At 45.1% G+C, this 11,937-nt stretch overlaps 1 pseudogene; it reads right to left on the reverse strand.

The window, feature by feature from the left end:
* Positions 1 to 550: 550 nt before the first annotated feature.
* LOC104677039 lies at positions 551 to 1,034 on the reverse strand (annotated as a pseudogene).
* Positions 1,035 to 11,937: the final 10,903 nt, after the last annotated feature.

Consider the following 11,937-nt stretch of genomic DNA (forward strand, 5'->3'; position numbering starts at 1 on the left):
ATGGAGCGATTTCGGCTCACTGCAACCTCTGCCTCCCAGGTTCAAACAATTTTCCTACCCCAGCCTCCCGAGCAGCTGGGGCCACTGGTGTTCGCCACCATGCCCAGCTAATTTTTTCTGTGTTTTTAGTAGATACAGGAGTTCACCATGCTGGCCAGGTTGGTCTCGAACTCCTGACCTTGGGTGATCCACTCACCTTGGCCTCCTGAAGTGCTGGGATTATTACAAGCGTAAGCCACTGTGCCTGGCCCAAAAGGGCATTTTAAACAAAAATTCTGACATTTAAAAACTGAAAATATGAGCCCAGGAGTTCAAGGCTGCAATGAGCCAATACTGCACATTTGTACTCCTGCCTGGGAGACAGAGTGAGACTTGTCAGTAAGAAAAAAAAAACAAAACAAAACTGAAAATAGAAAAGAGGGCTTTTACAGTGTTGATGAACTCATCTTAGAGTGCATGATTTATAAATACGTAAATATCCATGTATATTTTCACAGTGATAACTACTGGAAAAATGAGAATGTTAAAAAAGCCAATCTAAACAGAGTCCTTCTCATTCTACCTGCCTCTTTATGTTGGTAATGCCAGGAGTCTTAAGAGAGCTGCTGTGGTCTATGTCACATTCATCCCAGCCTCCTTTCTAATCCTGTAGCTGATGATAAAAATGTGATAAATCCTCTGGCTTAGCTTTGATGCTTTTTCATTAATTCACTTCTGGTAACAAATTGTGGCAGGTCTTCCACTTTCATCCCACCAGCCATTTCCATCACCTTGTCTAAAAGGGCTTTATTGTAACTGCAGCCCAGGAAGAGGTGGTTGGCCCAGACCATGGAGAGGGACAGCAGCTGGTCCAGGCAGCCACCACCATTGGGCGGGTCATGGTAGTCGGGCAGGTGGAGCAGGATGAATTCCATGAGGGCCTTCCATTGCTTCTCACTCTCTAAGTAGGAGTGAAACTGTTGCATGAAGTTGGCTGCCTGCCGTACCCCCGAGACCAAGTCCTCCATCGCGGTGGCTGCCTTGCCACCAATCATGGTGCCCACCACAGCCAAGGACTGGATAGCTTGCCGCCATCAGAAAAATGGATTTTTATTGCACTGATGCAAACAGCTATATTGCCATAAGTTAAGAGTACTCACAAATAATTTCCAAATTCTAGAGAAACCAGGCAGAGAAAAATAAACATCCTCCAAATTTTGTAAATAGTTTAAAATAATTTTCCTTGACTCTGAAAAACAAAACAAGGATCAGCAATATTCCAAACAAAAGTCAAAAAGTTTGCTTTCACTTTCTGAATGCAGTCCACTTAGTTAATTCTTGTTTTGCTTGATATTTGTGAACATGTTAGTTCTTTATGAGTCCTGTACATTCTTTCTCTATTCCAATGTTAAAACCTTCAAAGCTATTAAAAACTTGCATTTGAGAGCACCTGTTAAAGTCCTTAATATAGCTTGATTATAAACCGTCTTTTGAGAAGGAACAAAACAAGCCAACAATTACCTGCCAATGGCAAAATTCCAGGCTAGTCACAGTTAAAAACAAGACTGACAAAGAAGTTTATTTCCATGGTTTACAATAACTTTACCCTTAATTATGATTGATAGCACATACTCAGACATTAGCATTTTAGAAATCCCATACAATTTTGGAACATATGTTAGTATTATTCACCAAAATATAACTTAAAGAAGATTGGAAATCATTTTGGCAAACTAATGTGACTAAACATGTCAAATAATCCTGTTTACCTCTTTTCTGAATGTTTCAGGGGCCCTCGGAACCATCCAAAATCCAGGCATCAGGAAGGACAATTTCCAGATTGTCGCAAGTTATTTTGCCAAAATGATGACTCAAAAGCCAAACACCTTTCATTAGCCTTTACTATGACATGAAAGTTCTGTTCAAAGCCAAATTTTACCCTTGCATTAGTTTGCTAATGTTAACCTCAATTAGTTTAAATGAAAGCAGTTTGACCAGGAGGTGAAGTCTTTACAAACCTTTTATGACGCTTTTACTAAACAGCAGATTAGTGTCTTAAGACCTCCTTGCTATGCTTTTATTTCAATGCTCAATTTATGAAAAGATCATATAGATACTATGGGAGAAAACAGTGTAGTGCTTCCACCATGCGTTTCATTACAAGGCAACCCAAAGCCAATTGGCTTATTTTGTAATCAGCCCATCCCTGATGACAGTCTCATCTCCCAATGAGGGGTGGGCATGTTTCCTTATCTTCCAGGTGGCCAAGAGCATGCTTCTCTCATTTATAACTACCATTAGTCATAGGTTACAGTATATTTTCTACCTAGTTATTACACACCAAAGCTCTCATAATGTGAAGTAGTTTCTGATACCCCCAAACTCAAAACCATCAGTGCAAAACAGAACAGAGCCTTCGATTTTGAGAGAGATCCTTTTAAATCCTGGGGTTTCATGAGGAAAACAGAGGTTTTTTCCCCAAGTGGGGTCTGTGGTGCCTCCTCTATTTTTCCCAAGGAGTCCCATGCTGCCAGAAGTTATTTAGGGCCTCTCATTCTTGCATTAAGAGTGGCAAGACAAAAAAAAAAAAAAAAAAAAAAGGAGAAAAATCATTCAGTCGACTGAGAAGAAAAGAGCCTTTTTCCAGAAAAACAAGATTGAAGAAGAGAAAAACATAAAGGCCTTTTAAATATACCTGTAACTTGAATATCCACTTTTAATTAAACTGACTGCTTTTTAAGAAAATCCTTTTAAGTTCCCTTGTTACTTGACTTGAGCCACACCAAGCAGTTAAGATTTTCAGCTTCTGAACTTTACAAAAAATAACCATACAAGTGAAACCAACAAGCCTTTGTCAGGTTATGACTTAACGGCGAGTGTACAAGGTATTTTTAAAGGAGTGATAGGCAACTTTTGAAACTGTTATTGCAAAATTGTGACTGAGACAGTGAAAGAGATTTGACCCAAACAGCTCCATTTTGTTTCTAGCCCTCAAGCTCTCCTTGTCCATCCCTGGGCGTAGGCTGAACCAGCTTTGGGAGGAGCCAGGTTTACAGTCTATAGTCTAAAACAAAGACGATAACAGTCACTTCCCAAGGTATACTTTCCTCTTGCCTGGGGACCAGACCAAGAAACTAGCCACAGGATTAGAAACGTGGCCCAGGAGCCATGCAGCTGAAGGCTACAAGATTTTGACCCTCCCTAAACTGCTCTCAAGATCAATGCTTAAGATATTTTGTGAACCCTGCCCTTGATGGATTAGCTGGAGTCATCCAGATCGACAAACTGGCTTGTTTGATTTTTGTGGCCTTCACTCAGGAACTGACTTAGCACAAGAAGACAGTCACCATTGTAAAATGGCAGAGACTAAAACAAAGTATTGCCACGTGGTTACAGGTCATGTTCCCAAGGACATGAAACAAGATGGAGGCCTGTAGCTAAGATTGTTACTGACAGTTTTGTTGGGCTGGCTTGAACAGCAGGCTTATGGGGTCTTGGGCATGCATCCTAATCTAAGATACTCTTTCTTTGACAGAACCATACGGAAAGACATGCAAAGCACACCAGATTGTTTACAGCTTAAGATCAACCTCTCAAATCCTTTTTCATTAATTATAAATTTACAGAGAATATAAACAATAATCCTTATTATTCCTTTTACTGGTTTGCACAGGGAGAGAGAAGCCAAAAGCCCAACTAGTAAGAAATGTTTACCCTTTTGCTGGCATATCAGGCTTCTGGGTTCCCTTCCCCTTAGCTCAACTCTAAGCCAAACATTTTAAGGTTTGGAAAATTAACTTTCCCGAGGTCGGAAGAACATTACAAAAGAGATAGAAGCCATTTTAAACTGCAAAAGAAGGAAAAACACTACAGAAAGGAATTCCAATTAGGGTTCTCAAGAGGTATTGCGTCTCTTCCTATTGGGAATGGTGTTTCCCCTATTTCTTTGCCTTCCTTATTTTTTCTTTTCTTTTCCCTTTTGGACTGTTATAGGAGATACATTGTTTATCTCCAAAATTCTCTTCTGCTTGCAGAGCTGCCTGTTTTAGCTGCAGTGAGGGTTTGACTTACCAGCAACATAAGCCCTCCGTGTGAGGTCAAATACCTGAGTTAAATGTTGGAAAGCTTCTATATACCTATCAGAGCCATCAGAAAATTGGCCTTAGTTTCCCTTTACTTGCCTAAGGTCCCGCAATGAGAAGGGAATTTGAAGGGCCCCAAATAAGGAGGACTGTCAGATGATTTCCCTGAAAGTTACTGTTTTTAATTTTGGGGAACAACTTTCCCTGGAACTGCCCGATGTGTTGCTAAAACAGCTGAGTTGATCTTACGACGCTTGCAGAGGTTTAGTAGAAATGCTATGCTCTTGTGCAAAATAAAATGAGTTGTTTTCTTTAAAGTTCTGAGGTTAAGGAAGTTCCAGTGTTTCAGAGTGCACTCCAGAGGGGTGCAAGCTGAAGATAATTTATTATCCATTTAGAAGAAGAAGTGAGAATAAAAGCATCCTCTTAGTCTCCTTCCTTTCCATGTGACCCAGAGTAGAGGAGAAGACAGGGAGCATCTTCCGAAAGTCTTACCTACTAAGTTTCTGGATTCTGGAACTTTTAAAAATATGCCCTTGCCATGGTTGCAGGTGTGGTCCTCCAAGTCATGGAACCAATGAACTAAGTGATGGGGCTAACCACGTGTACCCACGCAGCCTTAGTTTATCTGCCTTGTGTGATTTCCCTTTGCCTTCCTAGAACCCCTGTGATTTGCTGGCTCCCTCCAGAGAGACTGTGCTGCCTTTGGGCAACACTCCTTTAACGGAGGCAATATGCTAGATTGCCTGCTATTACAGCCCGTGCTAAAGCACTTACCCTTAAAACAGTTCTGGTTAACTTCTGAACTTAAAATTCCCTTACTAATTAAGTACTATCTTAATCTGAGACAAAATAGATGCCTTAAAAGAATGTAGGAATCAAATGGCCGTTTTCCCACTGATGGGACAATATGGGGACTGAAATCTGGCTGCCAGACATTTTATTCCTAACTGTTAAAAGCAGAAACTTCCCATTTTCGGAAGAGGCCTGGAGCCTGATTTCTACTATGTGGCTTAAAAATACCATGTGCTCCCCAGAGAAAACGTAGAGAGAGTTACTGAGTTACTGCCTGCCACGATTCGCGATCTTTTCTAACAGAGTTGTTTCCCTGAACTGTAAAGATTCCTGCACATTAGACAGAGAGAGGGTAAGAAACTATGGATAAAAAGAGAAAGAAAGTTTGGTGACAGGGTAGCTGGCAGAGAGCCTTGAGATTAAAGGACAGATTTAATGTTGAAATCCGCTCCATATTCACCAGTCTGATGACTGAATTTCCTTTCCCAGCCAATGCACCAAAATGATACGGCTCTGATGAGTGGAGGAACACCAGGGCTCTTGTCTCACATTGAACTGGAAAAAATGACACGGACACACGTGGAGTGGTTTTAAGGAGCGGAGAGTTTAATAGGCAAGAAAGATGCGAGAAGGCAGAAGATAGAAGCTCCCCCATACAGAGACAGAGGGAGGGCGGCTCCAAAGCAGAGAGAGAACACCCCCCCATTTGCTCTTTCTTTTCTTTCTTTCTTTCTTTCTTTTTTTTTTTTTTTGAGACATAGTTTCACTTTATTGCCCAGGTTGGAGTGCAATGGCACGATCCCGGTTCACTGCAACCTCCGCCTCCCAGATTCAAGAGATTCTCCTGGCTCAGCTTCCTGAGTAGCTGAGATTACAGGCATGCACCACCATGCCTGGCTAATTTTTGTATTTTTAGTAGAGATGGGGTTTCACCGTGTTGGCCAGGTTGGTCTCGAACTCCTGACCTCATGATTTGCCTGCCTTGGCCTCCCAAAGTGCTGAGATTACAGGTGTGAGCCATCATGCCCAGCCCCTATGTGTTCTTTCTAAGAGGAGGGGAAGAAAAGGAAGAGAAGTATATGATGGTTAAGAACTCAGGTGCTGGGGTCAGACTATTCTGAGTTTGACAACTGGTTGTGTCACAAGCTGCGTGACCTTGGGAATGCTGCTGAACCTCTCTGAGCCTTGGTTTTCCCATCTGAAATGTGGCACTGATAATGCTTCTTTCAGTGGGGGCCTATAAGGGTTCAGCTGTTCAAAATCTGTAAAACACCTGGCATAAAGGATGCCCTTAATTAATGGTAACTAATAATATTGTAATTAGTTTGACTCTGATGGCCCAACCTGACTGGTTTCTTCCCTCACCTGCCTGACCATGCTCATATTCAGCCCCAGCTCCTCCTGGGACTTACCCTATGCCACACAGTGTGCTAGACACAGGTTCGGAAATGAATACCACCAGTTACACATTAAATGCTACATGGAGCTTTAATAAATGAACAAGGTATTTGCAGATTACCACCCCCTCTCCCCTCTCATATACCAACACCTCTTCTGTCTTACATGCAGACGCTCCTAACTATAACGACCCATTTCCTATATTTCCATAGAGAACCCAAAAGAGAGAAGGGTCTGTGCCACACCAGGCCTGTGCCCACACAAAGGCAAGGGTCTGCTAGCACAGGGAGAGGCCTTTGGGGCAGAAGCAGCAAACAGTGTAGAGTGGGACAGCAGGGTTCCCTGAGCCAGGATCTGGAACAGGACTCCAGTGACCAGGGCAAGGCAGGATCCAGCCCAGACAGGGAGGATTGGAGGGCAGGCTCTCTGGGCCCTGGGCATAAGGTGCTTACTTGTGGTTTCTTTCTCAAGGTGAGTCAGACATTTACTGCACTGAACAGGGCTTGTTTCAAATAGTCCACCTATATTAGAGTAGATATGCTTTATTTAAGAGTTCTTCAAAAGTACATAGTTTAATAGACTATCCAGTTAATCTGAGTTTCCATCGAACAACCTATCTTGTGTTGAATCAGAGATCATGTCTCAAATCTGGTCTCCCAGCTAAAACTGACAGCATACAATCTGCCAAGCCTGGAAGGAGAAAGAATAGAAGCCTTATTACTGGGAGCATTGTTTACACTTATAAACTCAATGCTATGAATAGGAATGGTGAAGAGAAGAGCCCTCATGCTTTTGAAACGGAGATAATTGATTGATTTTCTAATATTGATCATTTGCAAAACAATACTCATATATATTGCCTGAGACTGATGCCGCAAGTCAATGTGATAGTCGGCCACATCGCTTTAGAGATACCCCTCATCATGCCCAGTACTGTTCCCTGTTACCTGCGCATTTGCCATGCCCTTGATGTGACGCACCTGCAGGAAGGCGAGCAAGACGGTGCAGATGCAGAGCCCATATGTTTCTCACATTAGGAACACAAAGAGGTGAGGCTGCATTTCCTACTTGTCAAGCACTCAAGCTTAATTGGGCCAGAAATACTCTCTGGTTCCTGCTTCTGCAAGACAGATCTCGGCTGTCACTAAGCATCTGTGGTACCCGGAAGGGACAAATGGAGTTCTGTGGGCTGGAGGCTTTGAGAAAGAGCAGATTTTTCCCTCCATGCCAATTATGTGTGTGGGATTTGGTTTGCTTTGTGTGTCCCAACCTTTGGCCCTAGGGCTGACATTCTGAGCACGCCTGTGTCCCTGGCACTCTGCTCCCACCACGATGCGCCGGAGGCCAGCTGAACCCCTGGCACTGCAGGTGTTAGAGCAAGAGGGTTCCAAGCAGGGAGGTAGCTGCTCAGAGAAGTTTCCAGAGGCAAGGGAAGTGGAACCTAAAGGGGTGAAGAGCATGGATGGAAGGGAAGAAGGGAGGGCAGGCAGGGGAGCGGTGGGAGCAAAGACAGGGTGGTAGCACACTAGTGCATTCACCTGTGCAATAGTATTTATTGAGCACTTACTGTGTGCGGCAGCGATCAAAGCAGACCCTGTTCCTGCTGTCAGGGAGAGAGAGGCAGACAACAAGCAAATGACCAGGTTTGATAATATCTGCAGTGAAATGTGCTCTGAAGAAAAATGGTGTAGAGTAAAGGGTGAGGAAAGGAGCAGGGGGTTGGTTATGGATGGGGCAGGTGGGGCAGAGTAAACCAGACCAGCAGGGCATTTGGAGGACCAGGCAAGGGAGTGGCTGGCGAGATGCAGGCTTAGGGACCATGATGTAGGTTAAAGAATGTTGGTGGGACCTGATGGGCAGTCATCCTTGATGGTACCCCCAGGGGCGGGGAAGGGGACTACCAGATGTTCGGGCTAAGCCCTCTGCTCTCTGAAATAATTCATTACCTTACTCCACGCAAGTCCTTCAAGCCAGCATAGAGGTGTCAGTATGTGGGAGCAACCAGTGATCCCACCACCATTTAACAGAGATGGGAACCAAACCCAGAGCAGGGATGTGACTCACCCAAGGTCACTCACCCAGAGCGGAGGCAGGAACTCGGGTCTCCTGACAGAGTTTTCTCTGCCCAGGGAGTGGGAGGGAAGGGTAGCACTGGCCTGGCTGGCCTTGCTCAAGAAGGTAGAAGGTGAGGGGAACAGGCAGGCCCCGGAGCCTCCTGTGGAGGCATGGTGTGACATTGTCACCTGATCAGAGAGCAGAGGCGCTGCCCTGGTTCCCTCCTCATCTCCCTTTTGCCTTCCCTCTATTGTTGCCTCTTTCTCTTCTTTCTAAAGCCCTTCCTGTATTTTCCATGCAGGGCAATACAGGTGTGATGCAGGGGCTCAGCCACGGGACTGGGCTCCCTAGGCCGCCTCTGATGGAAACTCCAAGATTCTATGACTTCCCTGAGAGCTCGTCTGCCAGGAAATGCCAGCCTCAGCCTACAGCAAAGAGGAACCTGACCCTGTGGGGGCAAGTCTGCGGGCCCCACATGCATGGGTGCTGCAAGGCGCACTCCTGAGGCCAGAGGTTGTGCATTTTCCAGGCGGGTGCATGATTTGACTTTCTCTGCTCATTGAGCCAAGGCCTGGCTCTGGTGGAAACTGCCCGCATCATGAAGGGCCCACTTATTTCATCACAGGCCTGAGCCAGGCCAACACTGGCACTGTAGCTGCCTGCTGGAGTGATTCTTCAATCCACATGAAAGCCTGAAAGCCTCTCCTTAGAGACATTAATTAGCCCCCGATTAATGCTGGCTAGAAGCTTGCCCTGATAGAGAGCAGGATTAGCTCCAGCTCTGGAGGCTGCCGCCCATCTATCTGCAAATTGCCCAGCAAACCATGAAGAGGCTTTGGTCCTTTTTTATCAAAGCAATAAAACAGCTCAATGTGGAAATTACAGGGTCTTTGGAGGTTTGCTGATTTCCTTGGCCTTTCATTGAGGACTGTCCCCAATCTGGCGTCCCCAGCTGTGTCTCTGGCTCTCTCCCACTCCTCACCAGGGCCTAATCGCAATGCCCAGAAAAGTCTCTCAAGAGCATCTTGGCTCTGATCTGCAGCTTTGGAATGCTCAGGAGGGTGCCTCCATCAATGGAGATGCCAAGGGTTCCCTAAGACGTCTTCTCAGCAGGCTGTGCAGGAGTTTCTGAGGTGTGTGATGCTGTCATGGTGACCCTCCAACCCTCTGTCCCCAAGAAGAGGACCTCGTTGTTCAGGTAGCAGGGGTTTGAGTGGGGGTTGGGGGTAGAGCAAAGAGAGGCAGGAGAGGAAAGCAGGATGTGTGTGGTTCAGTGAGTGTGGGTGTCGTGCCACAGGCAGCTCCCAGACACCCACACTTACTGCCCGAGCACTTCGAGGATGAAATGTTGTGTATGGCACACGCCTGGTCCTAAGGCTCACAGCAGAAGATGGCGGCCAGCCCTTCACACTGCAGGCAGAGAACCACAGCCGAGCTGCAAGCTGTCTCTACCCCAGGAGGAAAGCTGGACATTGGCCAGATCACTTAGCTCTCCTTTTCTTTTTTCTTTTCTTTTCTTTTATTATTATTTTTTGAGACGGACTCTCGCTCTGTCGCCCAGGCTGGAGTGCAGTGGCCGGATCTCAGCTCACTGCAAGCTCCGCCTCCCGGGTTCCCACCATTCTCCTGCCTCAGCCTCCTGAGTAGCTGGGACTACAGGCGCCCGCCACCTCGCCCGGCTAGTTTTTTGTATTTTTTAGTAGAGACGGGGTTTCACCGTGTTAGCCAGGATGGTCTCGATCTCCTGACCTGATGATTCGCCCGTCTCGGCCTCCCAAAGTTTTGGGATTACAGGCTTGAGCCACCGCGCCCGGCCAGCTCTCCTTTTCTTTATTTCAGCCCCAGGCACGCGCTTTCAGGAGGCCAGTATCCCAGGGTCTGTCCAGGGAAGAAAAGCAGGGGCAAAGGGCCCTCCACATTGCGGGCAGATGGTGCGAGCTGATGGGTGCCCCATGCATTCCGCCCCAGCAAACCCCAGACCAGTAAGATTCTCTCCAGACCAGGAAGATTCTCTTGAGTAGGGCAGGGCGGGGTGGGGCAGGGCAGGGCAGGGGTATCTTTTTTTTTTTTTTTAAGTTCTAGGGTACATGTGCACAACGTGCAGGTTTGTTACATATGTATCCATGTGCCATGTTGGTGTGCTGCACCCATTAACTGGTCATTTACATTAGGTATATCTCCTAATGCTATCCCTCCCCACTACCCCCACCCCACAACAGGTCCCAGTGTGTGATATTCCCCACCCTGTGTCCAAGTGTTTTCATTGTTCAATTCCCACCTATGAGTGAGAACATGTAGTGTTTGGTTTTCTGTCCTTGCGACAGATTGCTCAGAATGATGGTTTCCAGCTTCATCCATGTCCCTACAAAGGATATGAACCCATCCTTTTTTATGGCTGCATAGTATTTCGTGGTGTATATGTGCCACATTTTCTTAATCCAGTCTGTCATTGATGGACATTTGGGTTGGTTCAAAGTCTTTGCTATTGTGAATAGTGCCACGATAAACATATGTGTGCATGTGTCTTTATAGTAGCATGATTTATATTCCTTTGGGTATATACCCAGTAATGGGATTGCTGGGTCAAATGGTATTTCTAGTTCTAGATCCTTGAGAAATAGCCACACTGTCTTCCACAATAGTTGAACTAGTTTACACTCCCACCAACAGTGTAAAAGTGTTCCTATTTCTCCATATCCTCTCCAGCACCTGTTGTTTCCTGACTTTTTAATGGTTGCCATTCTAACTGGTGTGAGATGGTATCTCATTGTGGCTTTGATTTGCATTTCTCTGATGACCAGTGATGATGAGCATTTCTTCACGTGCCTGTTGGCTGCACAAATATCTTCTTTCGAGAACTGTCTGTTCATATCCTTTGCCCACTTTTTGATGAGGTTGTTTGATTTTTTTCTTGTAAATTTATTTAAGTTCTTTGTAGATTCTGGATATTAACCCTTTGTCAGATGGGTAGATTACAAAAATTTTCTCCCATTCTGTAGGTTGCCTGTTCACTCTGATGGTAGTTTCTTTGCTGTGCAGAAGCTCTTTAGTTTAATTAGATCCCATTTGTCTATTTTGGCTTTTGTTGCCATTGCTTTTGGTGTTTTAGTCATGAAGTCCTTGCCCATGCCTATGTCCTGAATGGTATTGCCTAGGTTTTCTTCTAGGGTTTTTATGGTTTTAGGTCTAACATTTAAGTCTTTAATCCATCTTGAATTAGTTTTTGTACAAGGTGTAAGGAAGGGATCCAGTTTCAGCTTTCTATATATGGCTAGCCAATTATCCCAGCACCATTTAGTAAAGAGGGAATCCTTTCCCCATTTCTTGTTTTTGTCAGGTTTGTCAAAGATCCGATGGTTGTAGCTGTGTGGTATTACTTCTGAGGGCTCTGTTCTGTTCCATTGGTCTATATCTCTGTTTTGGTACCAGTACCATACTGTTTTGGTTACTGTAGCCTTGTAGTATAGTTTAAAGTCAGGTAGTGTGATGCCTCTAGCTTTGTTGTTTTTGCTTAGGATTGTCTTGGCAATGCGGGCTCTTTTTTGGTTCCATATGAACTTTAAAGTAGTTTTTTCCAGTTCTGTGAAGAAAGTCATTGGTAGCTTTATGGGGATGGCATTGAATCTAT

Source organism: Rhinopithecus roxellana, chromosome 8 (genome assembly GCF_007565055.1).
Source record: "Rhinopithecus roxellana isolate Shanxi Qingling chromosome 8, ASM756505v1, whole genome shotgun sequence".
Classification (NCBI taxonomy): Eukaryota; Metazoa; Chordata; class Mammalia; order Primates; family Cercopithecidae; genus Rhinopithecus; species Rhinopithecus roxellana.